Raw genomic sequence first — 19,530 nt, forward strand, 5'->3', positions numbered from 1 at the left:
TCTGATTAATCAACTCTAATTATCCTAAATATATGCAAAAACACGTTTAAATTATAGACATATGCCGACATATCACAGCTATAGCGGCGATATATCGCCAAACGAGAGATATGGAAAAGACGTTGACTTCGTACGAATGAAACAACAAACACTCGGGATATAGGGTCAGGTGATATATTGCCTAAGGTGGGTGATATATTGGCCCTAGGAGTAGTTTTTAGAACTCCGAGGAATCCGAGCTTGATTCATCCCTTAACCTCTTGACTTGCCTCTGAACGTTTTTGACCGAGTCTTAAGAATCTGATTGACCGAATATTCAAATATTTTTCATTTAATATTCATTATATTATTCAAGCTAAAAGGAGATATTTTTATCCCTTGAACTCTTTAAATAAGACCTAGTACTCAGCCAATTTTCTTCATTCTTCAAGCTGTGTTCAAAGCCTTCACGCTGCTAGGATTTCTATAGAGAGATACACTTAGGTTTTGGGATAAAAGCTTTACTATCTTAAGCTTTATAAACACTTGGGTAGTGAGATAAAGTGTGTTTTAGATATTGAAGTGTAGATCGGTTCTACTACATCCAAGGTAATACTATTCATAAGTGCTATTTTATTTGATTCCTTAGTTTTCCTTAAGTTTCTTTCAGATCCTAACTTCTGTTTTTGGTTTTGTGGTTAGGTGTTTAAGTTCTTTGAACTTAAGGTTTCTTTTCGGTAAGTTTCTTCTTGGTGGTTTTAGTTCTCTTCTTTTCATCTATTTTCTTTAGAAATAATCACCATTCTTATTGTTGGTTTTAGGGGTGTTCCAAATCCCGTCCATGTTCTCAAATATACCAGTGTTGGTAAGGAAAATATGATAGTTTTTATATGCTTATATGTTATGATATGTTATGTTATGTTATGTTATGATATATATGTTATCTAGGGCTTATAGTTGCTTAGCTAGCAAACCTCAATGTATTTTGAGGCTCATAGTTGCTTAGCTAGCAAACCCCAATGTTTTTATGTTACCTAGGGCTTATAATTGCTTAGCTAGCAACCCTAAATGTACTTTGAGGCTCATAGTTGCTTAGCTAGCAAACCCCAATGTTTTTATGTTACCTAGGGCTTATAGTTGCTTAGCTATCAAACCTCAATGTATTTTGAGGCTTATAGTTGCTTAGCTAGTAAACCCCAATGGTTACCATGTACATGGGTTAGAGTTGTGATATATGTTTTATAGTATATGTTTTTTTGATATAGTCTTATGTTTATGTTTTATGTTATATGATTGATTAGTAGATTTTCCTTGCTGGACATTAGGCTCACTCCTTTAATTTTTGTTTAATGCAGGAAAATGATTATGGAGGCGGAAGGATTCTTGGTAGCTTGGCTTGTGTGTTAAGGATGAAGGGATTCAATGGACTGCGTGTCGATCGAGGATGAAGTTATTTTTAGTTTTTTAAATGTAATTCCGCAAATTGGTATTTAAAGTTATGTTTTTATGTTTTGTAAACAATGGGATCCCATACTCTATCATTTTATTTTATACTTTGATGTTATTTTCTATTGATACAATACTCTTTTGGGTTTTCAATAAAGTTATGATTATTTCTTATGTATGTTTTATTTAAATTAGTAGCTATGTCTAGTAGTTTTCATGGCCAAGGTCTTAGAAATAGTTGGGTCATTATAGTTGGTATCAGAGAAATGGTCCATTTGCATGAAGTTCTCCTTGATACACACGCTCAAGCTCCGAATCTAACCGCCAAGGTAAGTGTTTATGTTATAGTTATTATGTTTATGTGTTTAGCTAACATTTTAGCCTTATGTTTTCAGTTAAGAATGGATGGAGCCTTAACCTATGGGGATATCTGAGCCATTAAGGCTTTGAAAAGAATTAGAGAACCAAGAAATACAGTAGGAGTATTGGAAAGAATCACTCGGAGATTACTTTTATTTCACAATGAGATAGGCCACCTCTAAACAACTAAAAAAATCATGATGAGAGCAAAAGAGCAATATGTTTTAGTGATTAGCCTTTTTAAAGATTTTCCTATTGTAATTGCAACTTTAGAAGAAATATGGGAGACTATAGATGATGAAGATAAAGTACCAGTAGCTATGAGATATTATTTTCTCATACTTAGGTTTACCTCTAAGATGGAATTCCAATTCACAAAAGAGAAAAAAACTAGAATCTTTACAAATCTTCCTAGAGGGAATTTTGAGGCTCATGAAAATGATGATTATGAGGAGATAGATGATGATATGTTAGATGAAGGGTCAGATGTAGAAGATCCCGATTTTTAGATTAGATTAGCTTCTTTATTTATTTTATTTATTATTTTTTCTTTTATGATTCTATTTAGTGAAAACCTTTTTCCATATAAATATCATGGTTATTTTTTAATGACATGTATGAGTTTGATTTTCTTTTGCAATCATAATAAATAATAAATTTAATAAATAATGACCAAGTTCGGTGAGGGTGGATACAAATCAATGAGTCAGGTTCTATATTGAGAGTTAAGGGGCCATAGTAGTGGGAACGATTTGTCTGATCCCAACCCTCCCTCAATATGGTTGTCTTTGGAACTACGATGAGTTTCAAGCCTGAGAATTAAGTCATATAGGATGATTAGAAACACACTTAGAAAATAATAAAGATGGCTTATTTTTCTAAGTATAGAAACACACCCTAATTATAAAAAAGGCTTATATAGTTATTTTCATAAGAAGTCATAATTAACAGGTCCGAGTTATGTTTGCTTAGATTAAGTTTTGTTTTAGAGCCTATTAGGGTAAGTTCTAACATGTTTTCCTCGACTGTTAGAACTCTGCAGAAGATGTCGCTCAAAAGGTTTGCTCACACCAATGTCAATGCCTCCAGCATCGCTCCTGAAACAAATGAAGACCTTCCAGTTTGAAGAAGGGGAGCGCGTGCTACCAATGCTGCTGCTAACCAAAGTGCATCGCCGCCGCAGGTCGACAACACTGCGGAAATTGCCAGACTTCGACAGCAAGTTGAGGAATTGCTGCAGCAACAACGACAACAAACTCAGCCTCAACCTTCACCACAATCGCAGCCTTAGCAAATGGCTCAAGCACCCCATCAAGTAGGTCCTTATATGGGATGGCCAATGGCAAACTATGCGCCATACCTAGCTCAGCACATGGAGAAAATTTATGAGCGGTTTCGTAAGCAACACTCTCCAAACTTTGAAGGGACAACAGACCCCTTCGAGGCAGAAGAATGGCTCAGAAATGTAGCGCCGATCCTAGTGCGCATGAATCTCGGTAGTGCGGACTGCATATCCTGCGTTTTGTCTCTACTAAAGAAGGATGCTAGAATATGGTGGGACTTAGTTCAGCAGACTCACGGTGTCGCCACCATGACATGGACCAGATTTGTGGAGCTGTTCCACATAAAGTACTACAACTCGGCAGTCATCGCCACAAGGGTCGAGGAGTTTGCTAGTCTGAAGCAAGGGAACTTAACAGTAGTAGAGTATATTTGGCAGTTCGACCGATTAGCCAAGTTTGCACCAGAAATGGTTCCAACTGACTTTCTGAGGGTTACCAAGTTCATTAGAGGACTTCGACCAAAGATTGAGCTAAGGGTTAAACTAGCAATCCCGGGAAATACTACTTATTCAGATGTTCTAGAAACGGCAATAGAAGTAGAAAGGCTTCAGGCGAATGTTAGTAAAGAGGTGGCAAGTAAGCTTGAGCCTAAACAGTAGAGTCAACCTCAGAATGGTCGAAACAACAACCACAACAACCATCAGTGCAGCAACAATAGTAATGGTGAGAAGAGACGACATCTTGACAACAAGCAGCCCTATAACGGTAAAAGAGCATAGACTAACAACGGAGGCAATCAGTCGGGTTATGTAGAATACCCGTGATGCTCTAAGTGCCAAAAGAAACATTATGGTGAGTGTCATGAAAACACCAAGGAATGTTACAATTTTGGTCAGGAAGGTCACCAAAAGAAAGAGTGCCCCAGCTCAAGCCAGAGGAAAAAAGGGACAACAAGATGGTTCCTGCCAGGGTATATGCCTTAACCCAAGGAGAAGCTGACGCTAGCAATAAAGTAGTCACAAGTCAGATTTCTATCCTAAAAAATGTATGTTTTGTATTATTTGATTCGGGAGCCACTCACTCTTATATCTCGTTAGGAATGATAGAGAAATTAGACAAACCTTGTGAAAGATTTAGAACTAGGTTAGTAATAGAGTTTCCTTCGGGTAAAGTAGTCCTATCATCACGAATAGTACGAGGCGTACCGATCAAAATTGAGGAAGTAGAACTAGAAAGTGACCTGATCGTACTAGAGATCAAAGACTTCGACGTGAAACTGGGAATGGATTGGCTAGCACGGCATGGCACAACCATCGTCTGCAGACGTAAGTAAGTGATGTTCGAAACTCCTGATGGTCAGAGACTATGCTATATGGGAAAATTTTCACGACTACGTGCACCGCTTATTTCATCTCTCAAAGCTCAGAGGATGATAGAAAAAGGATGTCACACATTTTTAGTCAGCGTCACGGATGTGGTAAAGGAAACACCACTAAAGATTGGATAAGTCCGCATCATAAAGGAATTTCCAGAAGTATTTCCTGATGACTTACCAGGGCTGCTGCCGACTCGGGAGATTAACTTCATAATCAAAATAGTACAGGGCACCGAGCCTATATCAAAGGCACCATACCAGATGTCACCTACCAAACTCAAGGAGTTAAAGATGCCGCTACAAGAACTCTTAGACTTGGGTTTCATTAGACTGAGCCATTCGCCATGGGGAGCACCGGTTCTATTTGTGAAGAAGAAGGGCAGAAGTATGCGGATGTGTATAGATTACCACAAGCTGAATAAGGTAACGATTAAAAATAAGTACCCGCTACCCCAGATTGATGAATTGTTTGATCAACTCCGAGGAGCGACCGTGTTTTCAAAGATTGATCTACGGTCCGGGTATCATCAGCTCAAGGTACGGGAAGAAGATATTCCCAAGATGGCTTTCAGAACTCATTATGGACATTACGAGTTTCTAGTTATGTCTTTTTGTCTTACCAATGCTTCAGCCGCCTTCATGGATTTAATGAATAGGGTCTTTAAGGATTACTTGGATAAATTCATCGTAGTATTCATCTACGATATTCTGGTGGATTTAAAGGACGAAGCTGCACACAAGAAGCATTTAAGGATGACCTTGTTACGATTGAAGGAGCATCAACTATACACCTAGTTCAAGAAGTGCGAATTTTGGCTTGCACAAGTGGCGTTCCTCAAGCACATAGTATCCAAGGATGGAATTGTTGTAGACCTATCTATGGTACAGGCTGTGAAGGATTGGCCAAGACCAAAGAACGCGTCAGAGGTAAGAAGTTTTCTGGGACTAGTAGGTTATTATCGGAGGTTTGTAGAGGGATTTTCTGAGATAGCCACTCCGCTTACCAACCTGACCCAGAAGCAACAATGGTTCAACTAGACTAATAAGTGTGAAGAGAGCTTCCAGTAGCTTAAAGATAAGTTGTGCTCAGCACCAGTACTCTGTGTACCAACACCCAATGACAAGTTTGTAATCTACTGCTATGCGTCAAAGCAAGGGTTGGGTTGTGCGCTGATGCAGAATGACAAGGTGATAGCCTACGCCTCAAGGCAGTTGAAGGAATATGAGCAACGCTATCCAATGCATGATATGGAGTTGACAGCGGTGGTATTTGCTTTGAAAATCTGGCGCCATTATCCTTATGGAGAACAATGTGAGATTTATATGGACCACAAAAGCTTAAAGTATTTCTTCACTCAAAAGGAGCTTAACATGAGGTAGCGCAGGTGGTTAGAACTAGTGAAGGATTATGACTGCGAAATCCTATACCACCCGGGAAAGGCAAACGTAGTTGCTAATGCGCGAAGTAGGAAGAGCTATGGAAGTCTAGCGGCATTAGCTGGATTAGAAAAGCCGCTACAGCAAGAGCTGATTGGTGCCGGAATAGAAATAGTCATCAGTAAGCTGGCTAACTTGTTCATCCAGTCAAGTCTGTTAGAAGAAATACAAATTGGGCAAGGGCGTGATGTCAAATTAGTAGCACATATGGTTGCAGTTAAAGAAGGCAAGCCCACAGATTTCTCGATATCAGGACAGGGGTTATTGAGATATAAGGATTAGGTATGTGTGCCGAATGATCAATGATTAAGATGAAGATTTAGAAAAAGCGCACATTACCCCATATTCAGTTCACCGAAGGTCGAACAAAATGACTCACGATCTTAAAGCACTGTATTGGTGGCCAGGAATGAAGAAGGATGTAGCGGAGTATGTGTCTAAATGCTTAGTATGCCAGCAAGTAAAAGCAAAACATCAGCGGCTTGCAGGCTTATTGCAATCGCTTAGTATACCAGAATGGAAGTGGGACGACATAGCCATGGATTTCGTGACGGGATTGCCACGAACAAATAAACAACACGACTCAGCTTGGGTAGTAATAGATAGACTAACCAAGTCAGCTCATTTCCTGCCTGTCAAGATTACATACATGACAGATCAATATGCAGACATTTATCTTCAAGAAATAGTAAGATTGCATGGAATACCTAAGACCATAGTGTCCGATAGAGGATCGGTGTTTACATCAAGACTTTGGGGAAGCTTGCAGCAAGCCATGGGTACCAAGTTAAGTCTTAGTACGACATTTCATCCACAGACCGATGGTCAGTCCGAGCGTACCATACAGATTTTAGAAGATATGTTGTGTGCTTGTGTACTTGATTTTGGAGGATCATGGAGTAAGTATTTGCCGCTGATAGAATTCTCCTACAACAATAGCTACCAGTCAACGATCAGGATGGAACCCTACGAGCTACTTTATGGAAGAAGGTGTCGATTGCCGTTACATTGGGACGAGGTAGGAGAAAGGCAAGTTCTTGGACCTGAAGCTGTTAGAAAGGCTCAGGATGTTGTAGTGCTGATTAGAAAGCGTATGCTCACTGCTCAAATCCATCAGAAAAGTTATGCGGATACCAAACAACATGATGTGGAATTCAAAGTTGGAGATCAAGTGGTTCGGGAAGAAAGGCAAGCTTAGTCCTAGGTTTTTAGGTCCTTTTGAAATATTGGACAAAGTGGGAGCAGTTCCATATAGATTAGCCCTACCGCTAGGACTAGCAGATAGCCACAATGTGTTCCACATTCGATGCTGCATAGATATGTGTCAGACCCATCTCACGTCCTCAAGCATGATACGATAGCACTCCGGTGAGACTTGAGTTATGAGGAATGACTACTTAGCATCCTAGGTAGAGGGATGAAGGAATTACAGTCTAAGAGTATCCCAATAGTCAAGTTCCTATGGAGTAATAGTTCTGAACGGGAGGCAACGTGGGAGTTGGAGGAGGACATGCAAGCTCGGTATCCAGAATTTTATGGTAAGTAAATTTTGTGGACGAAATTCTTTTTAGTAGGGGAGAATTGTAATGTTCCAGAATATTTACTTAACTAGCTAGATAATTAGTAGTAGTTTGTAGTATTTTAGATTTCGTGGAATTTGGTTCAAACCGGGACTTAATAGGACACTCGTAGCAATAGTTATGGATTTTATGAGTTTAACCTATAGTTTAGAAATATTAATTATAACATAAGGTTTGATTAATATTTTTTGGTCATAGAAATATTTTAATTATAACCTAAGGTTTAGATAAACCAATTGAGAGCATGACACTTGTCACAATCTTGTTTATTTGAGGATTTAAGCATTTTAAATGGATAGTTCAATAATAGAAGTATCTAGAAGCTCTAGAACCTTCCAGAACCTGCTGGAATCACGTATTACTCAGTCAAAACTAATTAATCAACTCTAATTATCCTAAATTTGTGCAAAATCGCGTTTAAATTATCTACGTATGCCGACATATCGTAGCTATAGGAGGGATACATCGCCAAATGGGAGATACAGAAAATACATTGACTTCGCACGAACAGAACCACGAACACTCGGGATATAGGGTCAGGCGATATATTGCCTAAGGTGGGTGATATATCGGCCCTAGGAGTAGTTTTTCGAACTCTGAGGAATCCGAGCTTGATTCACCCCTTAACCTCTTGACTTGCCTCTGAACATTTTTGACCGAGTCTTAAGCATCTGATTGACCAAATATTCAAATATTTTTCATTTAATATCCATTATTTTCTTCTAGCTAAAAGGAGATATTTTCATTCCTTGAACTCTATAAATAGGACATAGTACTTAGCCAATTTTCTTCATTCATCAAGCTATGTTCAGAGCCTTCAAGCTGCTAGGATTTCTATAGAGAGATACACTTGGGTTTTGGGATAAAAGCTTTAAAATCTTGAGCATTATAAACACTTGGGTAGTGAGATAAAGTGTGTTTCCGATATTGAAGTGTAGATCGGTTCTAGTACATCCAAGGTAATACTATTCATAAGTGTTATTCTGTTTGATTCCTTAGATTTCCTTAAGTTCTTTTAGATCCTAACTTCTGTTTTTGGTCTTGTGGTTAGGTGTTTAAGTTCTTTGAACTTAAGGTTTCTTTTCGGTAAGTTTCTACTTGATGGTTTTAGTTCTCTTCTTTTCATCTCTTTTCTTTAGAAATAATCATCATTCTTATTGTTGGTTTTAGGAGTGTTCCAAATCCCGTCATTGTTCTCAAATATCCCGGTGTTGGTAAGGAAAATAGGATAGTTTTTATATGCTTATATGTTATGATATGTTATAATATGTTATGTTATGTTATGTTATGATATATATGAATATGTTATATAGGGTTTATAGTTGCTTAGCTAGCAAACCTCAATGTATTTTGAGGCTCATAGTTTCTTAGCTAGCAAACCCCAATGTTTTTATGTTACCTAGGGCTTATAGTTGCTTAGCTAGCAAACCTCAATGTATTTTGTGGCTCAGAGTTTCTTAGCTAGCAAACCCCAATGTTTTTATGTTACCCAGGGCTTATAGTTGTTTAGCTAGTAAACCTCAATGTATTTTGAGGCTTATAGTTGCTTAGCTAGCAAACCCCAATGGTTACCATGTACATGGGTTAGAGTTGTGATATATGTTTTATAGTATATGTTTTTTTGATATAGTCTTATGTTTATGTTTTATGTTATATGATTGATTAGTAGATTTTCCTTGCTGGGCATTAGGCTCACTCCTTTATTTTTACTTTAATGCTAGAAAATGATTATGTAGGAGGAAGGATTCTTGGTAGCTTGGCTTGTGTGTTAAGGATGAAGGGATTCAATGGATTGCGTGTTGATCGAGGATGAAGTTATTTTTAGTCTTTTAAATGTAATTGCACAAATTAGTATTTAAACTTATGTTTTTATGTTTTTTAAACAATGGGATCCCATACTCTATCATTTTATTTTATACTTTGATGTTATTTTCTATTGATACAGTACTCTTTTGGGTTTTCAATAAAGTTATGATTATTTCTTATGTATGTTTTATTTAAATTAGTAGCTATGTCTAGTAGTTTTCATGGTCCAAGGTCTTAGAAATAGTTGAGTTATTAGATTATAAGAGCAAGTCAAGGCTCTAATTTCCTTCAGCAACTTTGTGACTTCTGGCTTGACTAGAGTCGCGACCCTTAAGTCCATGTCGCAACTCTAATTCCATTATTTCCCAATTAAATCCTTCCCAACCTCATTCCTTCTTCAAAAACTTATTTTAACTCGTCCTTAGCACCATTTTGAGTTGAACAACCACCAAAAGCTTCTTTTTCCCACCATTTACTCTTCTTCTTACATTTTTCTCATGATTCAATTCTCCAATTGTTGTGAAAAATTCAACACGCAAGTGTGTCATCTTTACAAGTAATAACTCATGTAAGTGAGATCGTTCCCACAAGGATTGTAGCTAAGTACCGATTAATTTAATTTTTGTTTCTATTTTGCTATCGAAAAATAGATTGTTTAAACTAAATAATCTAAGCAATAAATAATTAATGAAATAATAAACAATATTCAATCAAGAAATGAAATGTAGGGAAGTTAATTTCAATTTCTTCATGTAGTGTCCTAGAATATTTACTTAGCTAGCTTGATAGTAGTAGTAGTTAGTATTACTTAGTAGTATGTTAGTTACCGTGGATTTTGGTTCAAGTCGGGACTTAGTTGAAAACTCATAGCAACAGTTATGGATTTTATAAGTTTAACCTATAGTTTAAGAATATTAATTATAACATAAGGTTTGATTAATAATGCTTGATCTAGAAATATACTTATTATAACCTATGGTTTAGATAGAGCTAATAAGAGTGTGACATTTTTCATAATTATGATTATTAAGAAAAAGTATTTTGATGGATAGTTTTAATAAAAGAAAGATCTAGAAGCTCTAGAACCTTCCAGCAGCTGTTAGGATCGTATTATGACTCAGTCAAAGTTGTTTATCCGATTCAAATTTTGCTGAAAAAGTGCAATTACGTGTTTAATATATCAACGTAGGTCGATATATCGTAGCATAGAGGCTGATATATCGCCTATGGAAGATACAGAAAACACGTCGACTTTACACGAACGATCGAACAAGCCTCGGGAATACAGGGGGAGGCGCTATATCGCCTATAGGGGCGATATATCGGCTCCATGTTTGTATGTTTGAAAGTTTGGTTTTTGAATTTTAAAAATAGCCTTAACCACTTAAACCTACCTTTGAACGATTTTGACCGAGTTCTGGGCGTCAGTTGAACAAAAATTCAAATATTTTTTCATTTTATAATCATTTATTTATTCAAATTTAAATGGGTTAGTTTCACTCCTTGAACTCTATAAATAAGACCTAGTGCTCAGCCATTTTGTTCATTCTTCAAGCATTTGATCAAAGCCTCCAAGGTGCTAGTGTTACTATAGAAAGATACACTTGGGTTTTGGGTTAAAGCTTTATCATTCTAATATTTTATAAACACTTGGGAAGTGAGAAATAATGTGATTTCGGTATTGAGGTTTAGACCAATCCATAAGTTCATTCAAGGTATTCCTATTCCTGAGTTCAGTTCTATATTGTTCTTTAATCATTTTACTTAGTATTCCAGAATGGAAGTGGGAAGACATAGCCATGGATTTCATGACGAGATTGCCACGAACAAATAAGCAGCACGACTCGGCTAGGGTAGTAATAGATAGACTAACCAAGTCAGCTCATTTCTTGCTCGTCAAGACCACGTATACAGCAGATCAGTATGCAGAAACATATGTTCAAGAAATAGTAAGATTGCATGGAATCCCTAAGACCATAGTGTCCGATAGAGGATCGGTTTTTACATCAAGATTTTGGGGAAGTTTGCAACAAGCCATGGGTACCAAGTTAAGTCTTAGTACGACATTTCATCCACAGACCGATGGTCAGTCTGAGCGTACCATACAGATTTTAGAAGATATGTTGTGTGCTTGTGTACTTGATTTTGGAGGATCATGGAGTAAGTATTTGCCACTGATAGAATTCTCCTACAACAATAGCTACCAGTCAACGATCGGGATGGCACTCTATTAATTGCCTTATGGAAGAAGGTGTCGATTGCCGTTACATTGGGACTAGGTAGGAGAAAGGCAACTTCTTGGACCTGAAGCATTTAGAGAAGCTCAGCATGCAGTAGCGCTGATTAGAAAGTGTATGCTCACTGCTCAGAGTCATCAGAAAAGTTATGCAGATGCCAAGCAGCGAGATGTGGAATTCAAAGTCGGAGATCAAGTCTTCTTATAGATATCTCCTATGAAAGGTGTTAAGCAGTTTGGGAAGAAAGGCAAGCTTAGTTCCCAGTTTATAGGTCCTTTTGAGATATTGGACAAAGTGGGAGCAGTTGCATATAGATTAGCCCTACCGCCAGCTCTAGCAGATAGCCACAATGTATTTCACATCTCGATGCTGCATAGATATGTGTTAGACCCATCTCACGTCCTCAAGTACGATGCGATAGCACCCCAGAAAGACTTGAGTTACGAGGAACTACCGGTTAACATCCTAGATAGAGGGATGGAGGAATTAAAGTCTAAGAGTATTCCGATAGTCAAGATCCTATGGAGTCATAATTCTGAACGGGAGGCAACGTGGGAGTTGGAGGAAGATATGTTAGTCTGATATCCAGAATATTTTGGTGAGTAAATTTTGGGGATGAAATTCTTTTAAGTAGGGGAGAATTGTAGTTTCCCAGAATATTTACTTAGCTAGCTAGATAGTAGTAGTAGTAGTTAGTATTGGTTAGTAGTACATTAGTTACCTTGGATTTTGGTTCAAGTTGGGACTTAGTTGAAAACTCATAGAACCATTGTGGATTTTATAAGTTTAACCTATAGTTTAAGAATATTAATTATAACATAAGGTTTGATTAATATTGTTAGATCTAGAAATATATTTATTATAACCTATGGTTTTGATATAGCTAATAAGAGTGTGACATTTGTCATAATTATGATTATTAAGGAATTAAGTATTTTGATGGATAGTTTTAATAATAGAAAGATCTAGAAGCTCTAGAACCTTTCAGCAGCTGTTAGGATCGTATTATGACTCAAAATTGTTTATCCAATTCAAATTATGCTGAAATAGTGCAATTACGTGTTTAATATATCCACGTATGTTGATATATCGTAGCATAGGGGCCGATATTTCGCCTACGAAAGATACGAAAAATACGTCAACTTTGCACGAACAATCGAACAAGCCTCGAGAATACAGGGGGAGGCGATATATCAGCTCCATGTGTGTAGTTTTGAAAGTTTGATTTTTGAATTTTAAAAATAGCCTTAATTACTTAGACTTGCCTTTGAACGATTTTGACAGAGTTATGGGCGTCAGTTGAACGAAAATTCAAATCTTTTTTCATTTTATAATCATTTATTAATTCAAATTAAAATGGGTTAGTTTCACTCCTTGAACTCTATAAATAGGACCTAGTGCTCATCCATTTTCTTCATTCTTTAAGCATTTGATCAGAGCCTCCAAGGTGCTAGTGTTACTAAAGAGAGACACACTTGGGTTTTGGGTTAAAGCTTTATCATTCTAAGCTTTTATAAACACTTGGGAAGTGAGAAATAGTGTGATTTCGGTATTGAGGTTTAGACCAATCCATAAGATCATTCAAGGTATTCCTATTCCTGAGTTCAGTTCTATATGTTTCTTTAATTTTCTTTATTTTTCTTTATTCAGATCCTAACTCTTGTTTATGATTCTTGATTAGGTATTTAAGTTATTGAAACTTAAGGTTCTTCTTGGTAAGTTTCTTCTTGGATGGTTTAGTGTTCTTTTCATCTCTTTTTCTTTAGATTCTCACCATTTTACTGTTGGCTTATAGGAGTGTTATAATCCCGTTCTTGTTCCCAAATATACTGGCTTTTGGTAAGGAAAATAGGCTAGATATATGTGTTTATATGTTTACGTTATGATATGTTTTAAGCTATGATATGATATATGTTATGTTATATGTTTTTTAGTCCTTGGACATATGACTTGTTTAGTTAGCAAGCCCCAAGAATTTATGGGCATATGACTTGCTTAGCTAGCAAGCCCCACAAATTTATGGGCATATGACTTGCTTAGTTAACAAGCCCCAAGAAGTATGATGGCCATTGTAGTCTTATATGATATATGTTTTTGATCGTCATATGTTTTTATAGTATATGATATAGTCTTATGCTTATGAATTATGATGTATATTTTTAATAGATTTTCCTTGCTGGGCATTAGGCTCACTCCTTTATTTTTAGTGTGATGCTGGAAAATAGATATGGAAGGCGGAAGGATTCTTGGCAGCTTGGCTTGTGTGTTAAGGATGAAGGGACTGAATGGACTTCATGTTGATCGAGGACGACGTTATTTTTTCTTTTGAATTATGTTTCTTTTGCAAATCCGCATTTAGTTTTTGAAAAATTAGTATTTAAAGTTATGTTTTAAGTTTTATAAATAATGGGTACCCATGCCATATTACATTTTAATTTTGTAATTTTATGTTATTGATACAACATTTATTTTGGAGTTTTAATAAAGTTATGATTATTTCTTATGTATGTTTTCTCAAAAGTAGTAGCTATGTCTAGAGTTTTAATGGTCCAAGGTCTTAGAAATAGTTGGGTCATTATACTTCCACTTCCTATTTCAATAATGCAAACCAATTCTTCTTCTTCTACCTAATGTGATAGCGGATTATAAAATAACCTATAGTCTGATTAAGACATATAGTGTTGAACCTAATTTTGGGCAACTGACACGGAGTCAAAATACGCTTGACGTGGATGAATGCATTGAAAAGAACGTGATGACGAAAATAATAAGAACACAAGATTTTTATAGTGGTTCAGCCCCAGGATCTGGTAATAACCTACGTCCACTTAGATTGTTATTGATGTGAGATCCAAAGAAGTGATCAAAGAACTAGGGTTCAATGAGTTTCACCAACCTCTGAAGAACAATACAATATGACTAATTTGATAACTCTAATCTCAAGTGATCTAGAAGTCAGAAAAGAAAAAAGGCCCCTCTTCCCTGAGCCCTCTTCTTCTATTTATAAGCTCAGGGAAGAGTTACATTGATTTGTTACAGATATTATTTCCTAAATAATCGGATACTCAGGAAATCATGGGAGATAATTTCGGTTTCCATCATAACTGCCTAAGATTTCCTCCGCGTATTATGTGCATACGACCAGGCTGGTCGTATGAAGAGACCGATCGCACGATACCGAATATCTTCCTGGTCGATAGTCGAACACAGATTCTGCCAGGTGTCAGCCATGTGTAATTAATGCCTGCCATGTCATTCACTTTTGATTTTTGGGATAACATTTGCCCCCCAAGTTTGTTTAGTGCGACCAACAATATAGAAACTTAAGGGAACAACCGTTCACCTTCCCATGATGTCTGTCAGAATCCCCGTGCATTTTCGAAAATCGTGATATAATTATGTCTAATCAAGCCTTTTCGGTTTCCAAAAAGGCAATCTGACGGCTTGTACACTTCCCCACGTTTTGAAAGTGGGAAATGATGATTACTGCCTTTTAGCTGTCCCTTCGATCCCTATAAGTAGGCCTTCCTTCTCTTTTAAGAAATTTTTACCCATCACCTTTGCCAAAATCTTCAAGAACTGGCACCAGAGTTCAGAGCTTCGAAATCCAGACCGACGTCCTGCCGCAGGTCTTCCATCTTTCTCCGAATCTCTATTTTCTCCCAGGTAAGAACTTCGTTCTTTTGAGCTTTCTATTACGCTATGCATGCCATTTCTATGCTCTGTGAGTTCTGTGTTCTTGAATAGGGTTTTTTGGTATAAACCGTCTAGCATTTGGTAACGTGCGTTTTTATGCTTTGCATTGGTTAAGACTATAGTTTGATAGTTAGGATCTCTGGTTTGGGACGTTAGGTTGACGAAAGATTCAACATTTTAGCTAGTTGAAAAAACGAAAAAAAAAATTTCCCGCCCCTCAGGAGTCGAAAAAAAAATTCTCTTTTAAGAAAACAGTTTACTTTCCTTTTTGTTTTTATCCGTCTTTCAAACTACCCACGTTGAACTTAGCGTAGGATTAGGATGCTGCTGGTTATTTAGGCACGAGCCTTATTTTTCCAATCTCCACACTACCTCGCAGATTGTGTCTTATCTCCTCCATTGTCTGTTTGTAGTTCATATGCAAGACCCTTGGGGGGGAGAAAGACCTATTGAAGACGATCTTTTGGCCCAATTTCTCGAAGGCGAAGAGAATCCATCTATGTTGGTCCCAGAAATCCCCTTTTCTCGTCCTAGCCCAAATCCTCCACTAGTTTCCTACTAGAAAATGGTCAGAACAAAAACCAAAGCTAGAAAAAGACGCAACCTCAACTCTCTAAGTCAGCCTTCTGCTGATGCCCCCTCGACCAGTGGTCGAGGGGAATTTTCCCCTGAAACCGAAGTCTAGAGGCGGGCCCATCCTCGGCATGCCGACCAGCCGGCTGTCGAGTGGCATGTCGTTTCTCCAAGTTCGGTGACCATTCGAATGATCGCCAACTACTTAAACAAATACAATCTGACGGGGGTGACCCTGGTCAGACCTTCCATCAACCAGCGAGCCAACCTGCCAGGGGGGGCTTATAGCGCCTGGTCGAGATACCATATCGAGGCTGGTGCCACCTTGCCTCTTCATTCATTCTTCCAATGGGTGGCAAACTACTTTGGGGTGGCCCCCTTTCAAATCACCCCGAACCGGTATAGGATGCTTGTCGCGCTCTATATCCTCTACAAGCTCAAGAAATGGCCAGCTCCGTCGCCTCATGAGGTCAATTTCCTGTTCGACCTCAAGTCCAACCCCAACTAGGATGGTACGGGGTTCTTTCATTTCTGCCACCCGGAGACTGGATGCACCTTTCTGTCCGACACCACTCACATCTCCAACGTGGGGAAGTACCATCAAGAGTACTTCCTTATGTCCGATATTGTCGCGGATAATCTGGCCTTCACTCGAGGAGGTAAAGAAAATAATAATCCTTGAACCAATAGTTTCCACTTTAATTCTTTCTTGTCGTAATACTTCGCTGTTCCATTGTATTCCAGGCCCATGGTTACGTCCGACCCCCACTCCAGGAATGTAGTCGAGGGCAGCACTCTTAGCCAGCATGCCAAGTGCTGCTAAGAGTGTGAAGAACTTAATTAATGAGGCCAACCTTAGGCTGGCTAGCCTTTGAGGCTTCCATCCTGCGACTAACGAACCTGCGGCAAGTGGTGTCCACGCCGATGCGGGACCCAAGCAGGAACCCGAGCAGCAACCTCAGGCGCCCCCTCCTCAGAGGAGGCCAACTGGGGTTACAATTAGGGAACCTGCCGTTCCCCAACGAGCAGCGGAATCATCGGTCCCCAAGGGCAAGGGGAAAAAAAAGGTGCTGAACCTACCGAACTGTCTGACGACTCGTCGGAAGTAAACGGTACATCATTCTCGTTTTTGAATAATCTGCCAATTCCTTCCCATCTATTTGATGGGGATGGCAACTTTAGGAACGCCCCTTCTTTAAACTCAGATTTCTTCCAGGAACTAGGTAGTTCAGTAGATAATGTTACGACCAGTAGGTGTAGCTCGGGTATTTTACTTGTAATCCTCTCACTTTGATCTTTGCTCCTCGTGATCCTTTAATCTAACTGTTCGAATTGTTTTCCTTTCCGCAAGTATGGACTCTGAGGACTTCTTCGAGCATTACCAAACTGCTGCTGCTGCCTCTGTCCCGAAGGACAGCAAAAGGGCTCGCGGGGAAAGCAGTAAGACTCCCTCAAAGAAGGCTCAAACAGAGGATACTCCCGGCACCGGCCCTTCTAAGGAAAACACGACACCTCCACCTCCCACCGAACAGTCATCGCCCGCGCCTGCGAATCCACAGCCCTCTTCTAGGGCCGCTGGTAGAGAGACTCTGGACAACTTGTCCGAAGGCTCCCTGTCCAATCTTGTGGTTGGGTCGGCCAGGGAGAGAATATATAAGCTCTCCAAGCACAGGCGCAGCCAGGCCGCCATCAACGAAATTGCCTCAATGGAGGCTGACCAAATCATCAAACGGGGGTTGAATGAGATAGTCAGCGTAAGTCAATTTCTGTTGTTTCATCATTTATTCTGACTTCTATTCCTTACTTTTCGTTTTTTGTTTTCAGGGACTGCTGTCTTTAACTACTGGCTGGCGCCGTACTGGAGCGCTGGTTTCCCGCGGGCAGAACTTTGACTCCAGGCTTGCTCAGTCCAAGCAAGCACTTGAGGATGAGAAGAAGAAGCTGCTCGAGGAGAACAAGGAGCTGTCCAAACTGAACGAAAAATTATGCGAGGACCAAGCCAACCTTACCCAAGAGCTTTAGGAAAGTCAAGGGGCCCTGAAGAAAGCTATCGACGAGCGACACAGGTGGAGGGAGAGTTCTGTACTCCACACTCAAGAGTGTAAAAAGCTCACACTCGATCTGACCGCCAGCAGGGATGGGGCGAAGAAGCTTGAGGAGCGGGTGCGCGAGCTCGAGGGGTGAGTGCAGGAGTTAGAAGAGGATAAGGCCAAAACTTTGAAGAAGTATAAGGAGGCCACCTTCCTCTGTTTCTACGACTTCTGGAAGCACAATCGGGAGGCCAACATTAACTATCTCTCCGAGCGGTTGCAAACGACGCTGATGGCGCAGTGCGCTGCTCGGTTGGAGGCAGAAGAGAGAGCCAAGGCCTACACCCCTGCTGCTGATGCTGCGGCTGGACCTCCGGCTGATCAGAGTGCTCCTAATCCAGAAGACCCTCCTGCTCCCCAACAAAATTAATATTTTTTATTATTTTTTCAGCTTTTATGGCCCACGGGTCTTTCTGTAAAGACAATTTTTTTTCTTTTATTGCTGCGAGGGCAGTTCTTTTACTTATGCTTGAACAATTACATCCGAGCAGTACTGCTCGCGGTGTAAAGGTTTTTTCCTTTTAATTTCATATTTACATCCGAGCACTAATGCTCGCAATTTAAACGTTTGCCTTTTTGATATTATAATGTTTCGTTTATTATAATACCTGTTCGCATGACCGAACTTAGCATAGTACTTTGGTTTGCTTTTTCAAAACATAAATTTTGAAAAATGTTCTAAGTACTGTAGCATGCTTTCACTCATTTTGTTCATGTGTTTACATACCTCATGGTACGCTTTGCTATCGATGTGCCTTATATGCCCCCCAAGTGATCGAGTAGCTTTAGGTCCTTGGTCACTTTCCTTGACCATAACCTGTTCGAACATTACTGCTCGTAGCAAAATTCAATACTTGTAATACAGCAAAACAACACACGTAATGAACAAATACTTGTAAAAATAAATTTACAAAGGTTGGAAAGAATGACTGGCTGCGCACATTCCCTTATAATCTCGTATTAAAAATGGTCTAAACATGTCTTTACGAGTGATCTTAAAAATATCTTACACTTATAAGCGATTAGCCATACAACTTGGCTAACCCTTTTTCGAAACTTGTAAAAAGTAAAAATTAATACAAGCCAGTCCTTTAAGAAGGACTGTTTACTAATAATACTTGTGCAGGTGTTCTCCATTCCAATAGCATGGAATGAGATCTCCATTCATGTGTGCAAGTTTGTAGGTGCCCGGATGAAGGACGTCTTCAATCTGGTAAGGCCCTTCCCAGTTGGGTCCGAGTACTCCAGCAGTGGGGTCGCGGGTGTTCAAGAAAACTCGTCGTAGGACCAAGTCACCGACGTTGAATTTTCTTTCTTTTACCTTCGAGTTAAAGTACCGGGCGACCTTTTGCTGGTACGCAGCAACTCGGAGTTGGGCTTTTTCTCATATTTCGTCAATTGAGTCTAGGGATTCCATCATCAGCTGGCTGTTCTCGTCCTGGTCATATGTTATGTGTCGATGTGAGGGGGGATCTACCTCGACAGGTAACATGGCCTCATATCCGTAGGCTAAGGAAAATGGGGTATGACCTGTCCCTGTTCTGTGGGAAGTTCTGTACGACCAGAGGACTTCAGGCAGCTGCTCTGGCCATGCTCCTTTAGCGTCTTCAAGCCTCTTCTTCAGGGTGTCCTTAAGATTTTTATTCACGGCCTCGACCTGCCCGTTTG

Source organism: Humulus lupulus, chromosome 9 (genome assembly GCF_963169125.1).
Source record: "Humulus lupulus chromosome 9, drHumLupu1.1, whole genome shotgun sequence".
Taxonomy (NCBI): Eukaryota; Viridiplantae; Streptophyta; class Magnoliopsida; order Rosales; family Cannabaceae; genus Humulus; species Humulus lupulus.